This window comes from Mobula hypostoma, chromosome 12, assembly GCF_963921235.1.
Source record: "Mobula hypostoma chromosome 12, sMobHyp1.1, whole genome shotgun sequence".
Classification (NCBI taxonomy): Eukaryota; Metazoa; Chordata; class Chondrichthyes; order Myliobatiformes; family Myliobatidae; genus Mobula; species Mobula hypostoma.
This window is the reverse complement of record NC_086108.1, coordinates 36,775,291-36,790,603: the sequence shown is the minus strand read 5'-3', so window position 1 is coordinate 36,790,603 and position 15,313 is coordinate 36,775,291. Positions and strand designations below refer to the sequence as shown.

The 15,313-nt window shown below is 39.5% G+C and overlaps 1 long non-coding RNA gene across 2 annotated transcripts in view; it reads right to left on the bottom strand.

The window, feature by feature from the left end:
- The window catches only part of LOC134355141 (uncharacterized), a 94,294-nt gene extending 85,036 nt beyond the window's left edge, over nucleotides 1–9,258 (bottom strand). The window contains exons 1-3 of one of the 2 annotated variants that reach the window (XR_010019961.1): nucleotides 9,059–9,258; nucleotides 6,772–6,987; nucleotides 209–319 (exon numbers count right to left, since the gene is read on the bottom strand). This is a non-coding gene — a long non-coding RNA (uncharacterized LOC134355141). Of the gene's footprint in view, nucleotides 1–208; nucleotides 320–6,771; nucleotides 6,988–9,058 lie in introns of those variants that run through there. The other variant, XR_010019960.1, reaches the window with a different exon arrangement.
- Between the last annotated feature and the right edge of the window lie 6,055 nt (nucleotides 9,259–15,313).

Genomic DNA, 15,313 nt, shown 5'->3' with positions numbered 1-15,313 from the left:
AGAAATGTGTCATCTTTAGCTGTATGCCTTTTGGAAATCAGTTCTTCTTTTACTGCTTAGCTATTCACAGTAACAGAAATTTTGACCAGGGGTGCTCAAACTTTTGCATGTCACTGTATTTGTCTGTGGCAGCAGAGGAACAAAGTGCAGCATGATGTGAAAAATATATTTTAATTAAAATGATAACAGATCAAAACATGAACCTTCACTCTTGTGATGTGAGAGAGGAAGTTGGATTCATGATTCTGAATAAACTCATGCAGAAAATTCTCATCTTCGGTCTTTAATCTCACACCTGGATATTACTTTCTTCAGTGCCCTTGAAATACAGAGAAATCAGATTTTGTAATTATGTCCAATGTAGGCCAACTAGGTGCCTAAGTGTTTTAATTACCTTTTAAGCAGAGACAAATTGTATTTTGAACATCACTTGAGATTTTGCCTTTTCTTACATTTCCCACAGTTAATTTACACTTCATCATTTCTGAGCTGTGAAGCCAGAGCTGATACCAATAATACTCCCACTGGCTGTCTTTATCCCTCTAACCTTTCTTTTAAACAGAGTAAAATTTATTTTCTGGCAGCTTATTCAGTGCAATAATATTTGTCAGATTACACTCTGGAAAATCCAGCTGACATTTATGCTGTGCTATTTCATGATGAAGAGCCATTTGTAAAAAAGGCAAATAATTAGCATCATGAAAAATTTGCACATAATGGAACAGCTTTCTCACATGTTCATATATTTAGTAAAAGAAAGTAAACTCAAGGATATAAAGAAAATGAGAATCTATTATCAATTGCCTGTGTCCCTTTCACCCAATATCTATTTACTAATGAAGAAAATAGAACTAGACTGTATATTAAGGTCCTTCTATTAAACTGGTCTTTGGTATCTGCAAGATTTACTGAAATGCATAAGAATTTCCTTTGGATATGGTACTGAATGAATGAATAGACCAGATCCTGTTGTTCATATTGGTCTCCTTCAGTTTCCTCTGTTTTCTTTCTTGTTGTTGATTAGCAGGTTGGGGGTTGGGGTTTGATGTCCTTGTTGCTGTTTTCCAGATAAACGATACGTAAGCTTTTGTGCGAGGAAGGGGCTGGGGATTTGAAGGTTGGTGTTTTTGTTGGTGTTTTTCTCTGTGTGGGTGATTTGTTGTTTTTGTGCGTGCAAAACAGGAGGTTGGGGGTTTGATGTTATTGTTGCTTTTTTTCCGTATGGGTGATATTTTTGTTTTTTTTTGTGAAGGAGGGGGTTGAGGGTTTGGGGTTTGTGAGTTTTTGTTTCATTTTCTTTTATATGTGTGCGTGGGGGGGATAGTTTGATGTCTTTTCTTTCAATAACGTCCATGGTTTTTCTGTTTTGTGGCTATCTGCAGAAGACAAATCTCAGAGTTGTATTCTGCATACATACTTTGATTAAAAAATGAACCTTTGAACCATTGCACGAGGAAATCTGCAGGTGCTGGAATTTCAAGCAACACATACAAAATGCTGGTGAACGCAGCAGGCCAAGCAGTGTCTATAGGAAGAGGTACAGTCGACGTTTCGCGCCGAGACCATTCGTCAGGACTAACTGAAAGAAGAGATAGTAAGAGATTTGAAAGTGGAAGGGGGATGGGGAGATCCGAAATGATAGGAGAAGACAGGAGGGGGAGGGATGGTGCTAAGAGCTGGAATGTTGATTGGCAAAAGGGATATGAGAGGATCATGGGATGGGAGGCCTAGGGCGAAAGAAAGGAGGAGGGGGAAGCCCAGAGGATGGGCAAGGAGTACAGTGAGAGGGACAGAGGGAGAAAAAGGAGAGAAAAAAAATTAATAATAAATAAATAAATAAATAAATAATGGGTGGGGTACAAAGGGGAGGTCTTTTACTAGCTCTTCCTTCAGTTAGTCCTGACGAAGGGTCTCAGCCCGAAACGTCGACTGTACCTCTGCCTATAGATGCTGCCTGGCCTGCTTTGAACCGTTTGTTAGGGAGTAATTTGCAGAGGCTGGCATCTCTAAGTTCCTCTGATGTGAAATTGACTAACTGGATTCTTTATTGCACTTCATTTGTTCAGTTAAATACTCTGCACCTTCATTACCATATGAAAAAAAACAGTGTTTATGCCTGTGACCTAAGTACAGTTGAATGATTGGCCTAAGTTTAGAGAAAGGGCTGTAAAGTGAAAACAGTAATTGCCTCTCTTTCCACAGATGGTGCCTGACCTGTTGAATTTTCCCAGCAATTTATATTTTTATTTCAGAGTTCTAGAGTCTGCAGTGTGTTTTTGATTTTCATTTACTGATAGATTAGATAGATCAGAAGCATGTAACACTTTACACAGTGCTGTGATTGATTGTAAATGACGTTCCACATCTTTGATAGATTGTTTAATGGTACATTGATCACATGAAACTCAAGCACGGTAACGGGTAGGGTTAATCAGACCTAATTATTCCTGCTGATATGGAAATAAACGAACAAGCACAACAAAGAGGCTTATGCCTGATTTATTATCATAAAATAGAAAGCACAAATAAACGACACAAAGTACTACATAGCAAGTCGTAAAGATTTCTGCAAGTCACAAAGATTTCTGGGCTCACCACTTTATTGTTTCTGTCTGTCAGCAGAACAGCGAATTTCGACTCGTGAAACCCACCCCTAAATTCTTGGCATGGATCACATCCGAGTCCCGGTTGAAGTCCAAAGAAAACTTTAAAAGCAGCCCCATAAATCCAAAAGCTTTATAGGCACAGAATAACCATAAGATAGTCAAACTCTTTGATCTCGTCCATCAACACAGTCTGGTTTCTTTCATTCGAACAACACATGCCCATTAACACAGTCTCATAAATCGGTTTGGACATTTTAAGGATCACTCTTTGCTATCTCATTCCTTAATTTCCCAGTGTCCAGATACATAACATTCCTTGGGCTTACAAAGTCCATTAATGTTTACACATAAGCAATAAACCTGAGTTAAGAAAGAATCTAGCTATCAATCCCACTTGACAGACGTTCCATAGACCCCACATGCTAAGATTTCTGCAAGAGTTAAGTCTATCGTTCGGCCTGACAGAATCATTACTCTACAAATTCCACATGCTACAAGCACGTCACAGAAATCTTAGGGTTTGTCACTTCTACAGTACTCTTCCAGATCGCTTGCAATTTAAAATAAGGTTGACCAAAATAATTATAACTTTGTCCACTAAACTGAAAGTCTGATTGTGAGGAAACATGTTAAAATAAAATGCACTATCCAAAAATAGGAGATAGAAGATATCCAATTAAAGACCAAATCACTTAAAGTGAGAAAAGTGGAAGCTGGAATAGTGGATAGTCTAGGTGCCTTTACCTTCAAAAGTAAAATATGCCCTTAATCAGAATGATTCTCATTCTCAACATCACTCGGAGACCAGACCTTTTTAAAATGTTTTCTGCAGTTAAGACTTACTGATGCTAGAAAAACAGCTTCTAACATCTCGTTTCATCAATTCTTCTCACCTCATTGGCCTAGACCTTTGCCACAGTGTTTGCTAATCTGTCTAAACATCCCTGCATTGGATCAGTGCCAGCCGAGGTTCACTGAATCGCATTCATGCTTCTACTTTTATGTCTGGCTCCAAACATTTAAGCAAGAAATTTAGGTTGCTAATTCAGTATAGTGCTGGGGGAGAGCTGTTCCTAGTTGCAATATAAAGATGCAGCCACCAGTACCTTCTCAGGTGGATGTACAGCCTGTGGTCACTATATTAGGTACACCGGCTCGCTGATGCAAATAACCATTCAGCCAATCATGAGGCAGCAACTCAATGCATAAAAGCATGCAGCATGGCCAAGAGGTTCAGTTGTTGTTCAGACCAAACGTCAGAATAGGGAAGAGAACTTTGACCGTGGAATGATTGTTGGTGCCAGGTGGGGTGGTTTGAGTATCTCAAAAACTGCTGATCTCCTGGCACTTTCACACTCAAGTGTCTCTAGAGTTTACAGCGGGATGATGCGAGAAACAAAAAACCATCCAGTGAGGAGCAGATCTGTGGACAAACATGCTTTGTTAATAAGAGAGGTCAAAAGAAAATGGCCAGACTAGTTTAAACTGACAGGAAGGCCACAGTAACTCAAATAATTATGCGTTACAACAGTGGTGTGCAGAAGAGCATCACTGAATGCACAAGATGCCAAATCTTGTGGTGGATGGGCTACAGCCTCAGAAGACCATGCACAGGGACATAGATGCCTCTTTATTAGGTATAGAAGGTACCTAATAAATTGTCTACTTAGATTATATGGCGATACCACTATTCACAGAAAAGGATCCTTGTCACTATTTATTATTCAATTAACTCTGGAACAGATTATGTGGTCATTTATTTCATTGTGCCTGCTATCTACAAGTTGTCTGCCTTGCTTCATAAATTACAGCGCATTTCAAAAGAACTTTATGTCAGTCAGGCTTATTAGGATACCTTGATACTGTGGAAGACTTCTTTACAAATACAAATGCCACTCTAATTTGTGTGCTGCACAACTTTGTTTGTCAAATCTACAAATGTTAACACGACCTAAGAAAACATTGAGAGATGTAATGCATAAAAAAAGTGATTCAACCATGGCTAAGCTGCAGAAGATCGTGAACACGGCGCAGCACATCACACAAACCAATCTTCCGTCCGTGGACTCACTTTACACCGCACGCTGTCGGAGCAGTGCTGCCAGGATAATCAAGGACACGACCCACCCAGCCAACACACTTTTCATCCCTCTTCCCTCCAGGAGAAGGTTCAGGACCTTGAAGACTCGTACAGCCAGATTTGGGAACAGCTTCTTTCCAACTGTGATAAGACTGCTGAACAGATCCTGACCCGGATCTGGGCCGTACCCTCCAAATATCAGGACCTGCCTCTCGGTTTTTTTGCACTACCTTACTTCCCATTTTTCTATTTTCTATTTACGATTTATAGTTTAAGTTTTCAATATTTACTAATTTAACTATTTTTAATATTTAATATTTGTAATCCAGGGAGTGTGAAGCGCAGAATCATATATTGCTGTGATGATTGTCCATTCTAGTACCAATTGTTTGGCGACAATAAAGTATAAAGTAGTAAAGTAATACTGTGTTATAGTAGAAGAAAATCAACTTACTAGTATTATGTTGCTAGAAATAGGAGTGAGCATGAGGATTGGCTGAGTTTTAGAAAGCAGCACAAAATTACAACAGATAGAGATTATGAGACTGCTACCAAAATGTAAGAGCTTCTATAATAACAGAAAAAGAAATATAATATCAAAAAAATTACTCCTTTAGAGAGAGTGAGAGGACAAACTTTGCAGAAATGATAATAAATATAGTTAAAATGATGGTGTGCAGGTGTGAGGTCTAATGATAGGGAGGACCGGAAACTTATTCATATCACTGAAAGCATGAGAAAAAAAAAATATAACAAGGCATTTCCCCTGCACTAGAGTTTATCCCCGGGGTGCCTGCTCCTAAGGCTGCAGAGAAACTGGCTACATCAAAGTCAAAGTCAAAGTCAAAGGGCACAAGGACGTGTATGCACAGCCTCAAGGAAAAACTTATTTGCAGCAGCTTCACAGGAACATGGCACTAAAGACACAACATTCACCAGAAAGGCATAGAATAAACATAAATTATACAAAATTATACCAGAAAGAACACAAAGTCCATTGTAATGTGAAGTGGTCAAGGTTGTTGTACTATTGCTTTACAGAGCTGGTAAATAGGATTGATGTAGTGACAATTTTCAAAATATTCCTGTATTTTGGAAACGTTCCAGCAGATTGAAAGACAATAACTAGAAAACCATATTTAAAGAAGCAAGGGGAAAAGAACTGTAGCGGGAAAAAAAGCCTAGTTAACCCTTTGTTGACTTTGGCAAGTACTTCAATCCATTATTAAGAATAAGGCAATGTATCTCTCAGAAAATCATTACAAAATTGGTAGAATTAGCATATTTTAATGAAAATAAATTCATGTTTGACAAACATGGCAGTGCCTTATATGTAACTAGCTGAGTGGATAATGGATGCTGTAAACCTAGATTTTCAAAATGCATTCATTATTACCTTGCCTAAAATTTTTACATAAAATAAAGAGTTTCAGGCTTGGAGTAACAATATTATTGTGGACGGATTGTTTTAAGAAAGTAAGAGAAGATGGTTCATTTTCAGCTTGGCGTACTATTAGTAATGTGGTGGCGCAGGGATTATTACTGGAACTTGAAATGTTCACAATTTTAAATGACATATTAAAAGATAAAATAATTTGCATTCTAGTTTGCTGATGATTCAAGGATAGAAGTAAATGTGAAGGGTACGGAATGAATTTGTGAAAGGATGTAATCAAATTATGCAAGTGATCAAGGTAGTAACAAATGGAAATTACGTGGGGAAATGTAAGGTTGAGGAATTTTCATACAAATTGAAAAATAGATTTCCTTTTTCAATGATACAAAGATTCGAGATTGGAAGTCCATTTATTATCAAAGTATGAATGCAACATACAACCCTGAAATTCATTTTCCCCACAGACGGCCGTGAAACAAAGAAGCATGTAACCAACCTGTTCAAAGAAAAACATCAACCCCCAACTCCCATGCACAAAAAATATTGCACAAATGGCAACTAATAAACCGGCAAAGACACCGAATATAAAGCACAAAAATCAAAAGGCATATTTCAGTACAGCTCAGTGTTCATTATCTGCAGCGCTCCTCCCACCCCTCCAGGCACCCTCCTCCAGCCTCCACACTCACTTAGATGGTTTCAATCTTCCTCTGTATTTTAATCGGCGAGATGAGTGAGAGATGGAGTTGATCATGAGCTTGTGCCCTGTCTCCTAGCCTCCTGGCCTCCATGCTTGCAGCCTCATGGAACACTCTCAGAGTCAGCAAATCACCAGGTCACCCGATCGGCCTGAAAGCACATGGCCGGAATGTAGATAACAGGCTCCAACAATAGCAGAACCACAGCTGAAATAAAAAGGAGATGTAAAAGAAGTAAAAGAAGTGAAAGGAGTTAATTAAAAAGTAAATAAGATATTGTAAGTATTGGACATTTAAAATATATGCAAGAAATGCTAAAAATACTTGACAGGTCAGGCAGCATTCATGGAGAGAAGTAAATAAAGTTAATATTTCAGGTTAATGACTTATCAGCAGACCACTGACCTGAAGCATTAACTCTGTTTCTCCGTTCGCAGATGCTACCAGACCTGCTGATCTTACCTAGTTCATAGTATTTTGTGTGTTTTAGTGCCTTGTGTTTTTATTGTGCTGACAGAAAGTAAACTTGTAGGTATTGGGAAGATGTTGGCCTTTCTTGTCAGGGTTTAAGCTGCAAGAGTGAAGAAGTCTTGCTGAGACCTTGTTTGGAACATTGTTTGCTTATTTACTCTGAAATTAGTGCAGCATAGATTCAGAGAATGCATTCCCAGAAAAAGAGATTGAATAAAAGTGACACATACTCACTGGAGTTTAGAAGAGTGAGAAGCATTCTCATTGACTCGGCGGAGGAGCGGAGGAGTAAATTCAAGACGGATTTTCTTTTTTTACAAAATTAGAAAGAAGATGTAAAGTGTTCTGATGAAGGGTTGTACATTTAACACTGGGAGTGAGGGAAAAAATTCCTTGATTCAGCAAGTTATAAATGTTTAGAACCCTTGACTTCAGTGAGTTGTTGATGCTCAGTTATTCAAGGTTGACATCAACATCAATAGGTTTTCAGACATTATATGAAATATAGATGGTAAATAGGAGAGGCACACAATCAGCTATGCTGCTGAGAGGGAGAGCAAGCTTATACATATTCTGCCACCTTCTCCCCACTCCTCCCCCAACATTCTTATATTCATTCATCTTTCAGACTGACACATCTATTTTCATCAGGAAACATTCATTTCTATATTTAACCTTTACTTCTAAATTGAGAAGGGCTAGAATTTCCCAAATCATTACTTTATCTTTGCAGCTCCTTCCCATCTACGAGCATGACCATCCCATTGTGTCCCTGTCTCTCAATCATGCAACCACTTTGCCAAAATTCTGGGTCTCCAATTAATCTTGGAAAAAAAAAGCCCTTTTTTTTCCCCAAACTAGGGTTCAGTGAAAAAATTAAAATTTAAATCATTAAACATTTCTAACGTTTCTAGCTGCTGTTTTTATTTTGCTGCTGAATATTTTCTGCTATTAAATCATTTTTGCTTCTTATATTATAAAAGAATGCTTGGATAATTGGCTTTCCACCTTGGAAATGCATATAATGTGCACTGAAAAAACAATGAATAAATCATGATTGGACACTCATGATCCTACTACCTTATTCAAAGAACTGATTGTTCTCATCATGTGGAGTGACAGTTATTAAACACCGACAAAAATAGAGCACTTATTGCTTTATTTGAGAAGAGTGAAAACTATGATCTATTATCTGTAACCCTCCCATCCAAAATCTTGAGTTAATAACAAGCTTGTTGGAATGAACACATGATCAATTTTCTCTTATTCATTATAATTACAGGCACCGTAGCTTCCTGAGCTATCTGATGTTAGAGGTTATAACAGTGATTTGACTTGGCACTTGTGCTTATGAAATTTTCTGTCAGCTTAATGATAGACTAGTAGTTCATTTTATTTTAATTCATTAATATATTCAGTTTTTTTCTATTTGGTGAGTAATTTTGCTGAGATTTTAAATGGTGAAGTGGGAAAGGAATTATTACCCCAGCAGAAGTCTTGTGTTGTTCCATAAACAACCTGAATAGCACTTTTTCCTTGCAGCTGAATATTTGGTCTTATTACAGGATCAGCAGTCACAGTAATGCAAGGATTATAGAAATGCAGGGTAAAAATCATTCACACATCAGGTCAGCATATTTCTTTACACCACACTACATTTTTTTTTACTTATTGCTGGTTTCATGAAAATGTTTGAGTAAAATTGCCTTCTAGCATTCTGTTATCATATTTTCACACAAAGGAATAAAAAATCCGAAGATACGGCAATGTGCCGATACATCCTATTTTGAATTGTAAAGTCACTGACCTTCTTGTGATAGCTTTAGTACTAGAGGCAGTTTGAAAAAAGAAATGACCTGCTACAAAGTCATTGAATTGACAGCCACAGAAGTCTTGAAATTAAAAGTATTTTACATTTGTATCAAAGAGCCCGGACAAAACTAAATGGGAATCAAGAAGAAATTGATCCTCAGGCTTGCACAAAGGGTGATATTTGTAGTTGTGGAAGGTCAGTCATCTCAGGCTGAGGACGGTGCTGCAGGAATTTCTCACAGCAGTGCCCTCAGCTCAGCAATCTGCAAATGCATCATATTATGATGTCTACTGGTGACTGTACAATGTACCCTACCACTCACCACTCCTCTGAAAATAAACCAGTGTACGCGTCAGCGTGTCAACAGCTACGCAATTTCTTAGATTCCGGCTGATAAATGACACGAAATATTCACACCACACAAGTGTCGGGCAATGCAAAGGCATCACTATTGCCAAGGAACTATCATCAATATCATTGCCATTGTCTTGAAACTGAGCTGAACCAGCCACCTCAGTACTGTGTCCATAAAAAAAAAGGTTAGCCACTCTTGTGAGTGACTCACCTCCTTGCACCTCAAAGACTCTGGACTAGGGACATGGCATTCATAAGCTTTAAGAAATAGCTCAAACAAAATTAAGAAAACTTGATGCCACAGGGACAAAACAGTTCACTTGATTGGTATTCCGTCAGCTGCCTACACATTCTTTACTCCACTATGCAGGTTGCATGATCTACAAAGTGAAATGCAGTTACTCATTTAGGCCAATGTAACAACACCTTACAGACCCACAGTCTTTATCACCATGGACAAGGGAACGGGTGCTCTGGGTACCCCTCTAATGCTGTCTTCAAAATATATTGTCAGTCCTTCCTTGTCGCAGGTTGTTAATCCTGTTCAACAGTTGTATCTTCAACAGAAGGACTGCAAAAGTTCAAGGAGGTAGCTCAGTAGTACCTCCATCGAGGCAACTAAGGGCCAAAGCATTGGTTTTGACTGCACCATCCCACAAATAAGATTTGACCAAACATGACATTAATGCACCCCAGTAAAACTGGAATCAATAAGCATCATGGGAAAAACACTCCAGTAATTGTAGTACAACATACACAAAATGCTGGAGGAACTCTGCCTGTCTATGGAGAGGAATAAACAGTCAACAGGATGGGGGACAGGAGCCAGAATAAGAAGGTGGGGGAGGGGAAGGAGTATAAACTGGCAGGTGAAACCAAGTGAGGGGGAAGATGGCTGAATGGGGAGGGGGTTAAGAAGTAAGAAGCTGGGAGATGATAAGTTAAAGAGGTAAAGGGCTGAAGATGAAGGAATCTATTAGGACAGTATAGTGGACCATGGGAAAAGGTCTTCCACAGAAATTACTAGAAGGTAACAAAATCAATATTCAAGTCATCAGTTTGGAGGCCACCCTGATGGAATTTGAGGTGTTGTTCCTCCAACCCAAGTGTGGCCTCATCACAGCAGTAGGGGAGGCCGTGGACTGAAGTTGCAGGATAGGAATGGGAAATTGAATTAGAATGGGTGGCTACCAGGAAATAGCACAGAGTAAAGGTGCTCGACGAAGCAAGCAATTGTAACTATAGGTGTACTTTGCACTGGGGGTCAAAGTTACAGATTTATAAAGTTGTACAGCACAGAAACAGGCCTTTTGGTCCACCTATCTGTCCTATCCCATTTATCAGCACTTAGTCCATAGTCTTCTATGTGTCGATATTTGAAGCTGCATGATTTAGGGTTAACCTCTAAATCAACAAGCTGTTGTGAAACACTTAACAAGCAGATGCAATAAGCTGGTGTAGGCAGGTTCCTGGAATGCACTCTCATCTGGGGTCTGGTTGAGAATGGGACCATTGGGATTGTGCAGATTCTCTGGATTGTCTCATTTATGCTGACAACCCTGATGGCCTTTGGTGGAAATCACCCATGTCTTCACCTGTGTCCACACAATTTTAAGGCAGCTAGGGAAAGAAACTGTATAGGAGTCAAGATTTAAGGACCAGTACGAAGTGTTGTAAGGGTGATCTCAGAGTGAATGTGGTATATTTGTATATAAATATGTAGATGAGTCACATCCACATACAATGTAATAACAATTACATGCGGGGCCTGTTGGTTATATACTTAGTCTTCATGTGGAGGAAGAACAACAAAGGTTAGCTTGACAGATTCCCGGAATAACAGGCTTCATGTAGGATGAGAAATTGTGTAATTGCATCTCTGTTCACTGGAGTGTACAAAAATGGAAGGAGATCTCAGGGAAGCTTATAAATTTCTAACAGGACTTGGCAGACCAGATGCAGGAAGGTTCATCCAGATAGTTAGAGTCCTGTAGCAAAGGTCACACCTTCATGATACAGAGTACACCATTTAGAAACAAGATTAGGAAGGATGTCTTCACTCGGAGGATGGTGCAGTAGTGAGGAAGGAGGCCTGAAGGACTGAAGGGTCTATTCCTGCTCCAATTTTCCACAGCTCAGTTACAAAAATCACCTCTAGCAATAACAATCAGGGAAGCACAGCGACAATCTGTAATTACCCACAGGTACGTTTATTGCCTCAATGGAAGAACAGGTGAAGTTACACAACCAAATACCTGTGTGCACATGTAATAAGTTTCTCTGACCTTCCATGAACAGTCAGAGAATAGAAAAGATAATATCAGTTAAAAAGGAGTTTCTGCGGTTGGTCACAGTTTCCTCGTAGTCCCATTCTGAATCTCCATGTCCATGGGGCACCTCACGTCTGTGATAGTTGGTCTCTGGAGAGTTATTGCTATCTTGTATCTGAAAACCTCTGCTTTTATATCCATTCCTCACAAGTTGAAACGTTACATTCCAGTGTCATTGGCTATAGGTCATGTGTCTGACCTTTAACACATTTTTATTGGCTCAGCTCTAAGCCAGCATCCATTTATTGCCCTCTTCCCAATAAATGACAATCCGTCATCTACGGCTCTTCGTTCTCAATCAGCAATCAGCTTGAATCACCCCATCATTCACAAATCTGCATGTTATATCCAACCAAACAACACCTCACAAATACAAACGTTTGTAACTTCCTATTTGGAAAGGAAAATGATCCTTAGTCCAGCAGATTACCTGAGGCATCATTGTGTGCACTTTAAAACACTGATCAAGCCAAGCAACAAGCTCACAAAATGGAGGATGTAAAACAGTTCCACAAAATGGCAGCCTCCATTCCCAAGCACATGGCAAGAACAAAGACAATTGGTCTGTCTGATTCCACTGTCCTTGATTCACTTAAATTCACTGATTTGTAGACTGTAGTTCTTTCTGGCCAACAGCTCAAAGTAGTATAATAACATAAGGTATTTGTTTCTGGTCTTCAATAACATGCTACACATGTTCTAAAGATGGTTCTAAAGATGCCAACATCTCCTAGAGTTTACTTACTACACCCTCATTATTTCTGCAATAGATCACCTGCCAAAACACCACAACCAGCAGTAAAGTTAGCAAAGACTGCAGAATGTTTGATTTTATGACTAAAAATGAGCAATATTTCAGTGACTTGTCATGCATTTGGGCTGGAGAAGAAAGAAATACTTTGAAGGAGCTCTTGGAAACATCAGCCAATGATTGACAGTACAGAAGACCAAAAGTAAATGTCAGCCGTTACAAAAGAGAAGCGGGTGAAAAGAAAAACTATTGGAATCTCAAAACTCTACAGTTAGTGAAGAGAAAACAGCAAGGACATCAATGTTTCCACAAGTATTAGTAAACCATGAATCAGTAAACCTGCATGTAATGTTGAGGCCTTGCTGGTTAATAGTATTGTGAGAAATGGACACACACCAACAAGGAGAGAAAACCTAGGAGAGTTAAACACAGTAAGATTGAACACAATGCCAAGCAGACTTGAATGTAACAGTATCACTTTTTAGACAGGAAAATGGATAAATGGAGGCTAATATGTGTGGGTGAATGCACCAGCAGAGTATTTTGCCATAAAAGAGTGTAGGAAAGTGATTCTATTGACAGCGGTTGGTTCTAACAGTTATTACATGTCTACCGATCTGGTAGTCTCAGAGCCAAAGAAGCTTCATTGACTGGGTAGCTACAGAAATTTGAGGATTATTCAACCCATAGTCAGTTAAAACAGCAGTTACAGTAGTTCTACATTTGGCATGAGAAATCAAAGGGCAAGAAGAAGAGTCTGTGAATAGATTGCTGCATTAAATGATTATCCAGACATTGCAACTTTGATGAATTCATAAACCATGCACTGCAGGGTGGATTTGCGGCTTAAATGATGAGTAGATTCAGTGCAAATTGTTAAGCACACATCTTCTCTTTGATCTGGCTTACAAAATTGCATTCTTAATAGAATGGTATCAAAATATGCCAATTAATTTCGTCCATCACTAGGCACAATATGACATACTTATAGTCAGCAGACAATTGCAGATATTCTATTCCCAAAACAAAGTCTGCTTCACGTCTATATACAGTAAGTGGTGTCCATCCTGCTATAAATGCAATGACCATTCACTACTAGTCTAATCCTTTAAGGAGGCTTAGTGTTATATATGTCAGAAGAATGGACATGTATTTATGGCATTGTAAAAACAAACACAAACTAATCAAAGCAACCCTATCAATCTTGTACCACTTGTGCATATCAATCTAATCTCTTCAAAAAGGGAAACTTTGTCAAACAACCTAATTCAGGGATAGAGGGAAGGAGTCTGTATAACATTGCAGTCTCATTGAGGGGGTTGAAAACGGCAGGAAGCAATAGGATATCAAGGTAAAGATGAAGAATGAATCCGCAAAGATGCATACAGATATGGCAGTGGATTGCTCTATTCTGGGTAAAGACAACTGCCAAAAGAAAATTCAACCTTCCACTTTTGATGAATTGATTTTCTACCCCAGTAGGAATGGCAAAAACACAAAAATGTCATTCTCATTATATGAGCAATAGTTTATGCTGCGGAAGATCTTATCCATTGTCAATTGCAAAATTTTTATTGATAACTCACCATTGCTCTAAAAAATAACAAGGGTGCCAGGAAGGAGCTCAAGAATGAAATTAGGAGAGCTAGAAGGGGCCATGAAAAGGCCTTGGTGAACAGGATTAAAGAAACCCCCAAGGCATTCCACAAGAATGTGAACAGCAAGAGGATGAGTTGTGTGAGAATAGGACCCATCCGGTGCGATATTAGAAAGGAGGTAGCAGAGGCACTTAATGAATACTTTGCTTCAATTTTCACCAGGGAAAAGGACCTTGGCAATTGTGGGGATGACTTACAGTGGACTGAAATGCTGAGTGTATACAGATTAAGAAAGAGGATGAACTGGATCTTGACGAGATATACCCCAGGCAACTGTGGGAAGCGAGGGAGATTGCTGAGCCTCTGGCAATGATCTTTGTGTTATCAATAGGGTCACGAGAAGTACCAGAGGATTGGAAGGTTGGAAATGTTGTTTCCTTGTTCAAGAAAAGGAGTAGAGTTAACCCAAAAAATTATAGACCAGTGAGCCTTACTTCAATGGTGGACAAGTTGTTGGGGAAGATCCTGAGAGGCAGGATTTATGGACATTTGGAGCGACATAATCTGATTAAGGATAGTCAGCATAGCTTTGTCAAGGGCAGGTCATGCCTTACAAGCCTAATTGAATTCTTTGAGGATGTAACAAGACACGTAGATGAAGGAAGAACAGTGGATGTCGTGTATATGGATTTCAGTAAGGCATTTGATAAGGTTCCCCAGGCAAGGCTCATTTAGAAAATAATGAGGCATGGGATCCAAGAAGGCCTTGTTTTGTGGATCCAGAATTGGCTTGCCCACAGAAGGCAAAGGGTGGTTATGGATGCAACACACATCAAAGTTGCTGGTGAATGCAGCAGGCCAGGCAGCATCTCTAGAAAGAGGTACAGTCGATGCTTCGAGCCAAGACCCTTTGTCAGGACTAACTAAAGGAAGAGCGAGTAAGAGATTTGAAAGTGGGAGGGGGAGGGAGAGATCCAAATGATAGGAGAAGACAGGAAGGGGAGGGATGGAGCCAAGAGCTGGACAGTTGATTGGCAAAAGGGATATGAGAGGATCATGGGACAGGAGGCCCAGGGAGAAGGAAAAGGGGGAGGGCGGGAAAAAACCCAGAGGATGGGCAAGGGGTATCCTGATGAAGGGTCTCCGCCCGAAATGTCGACTGTACCTCTTCCTGGAGATGCTGCCTGGCCTGCTGCGTTCACCAGCAACTTTGATG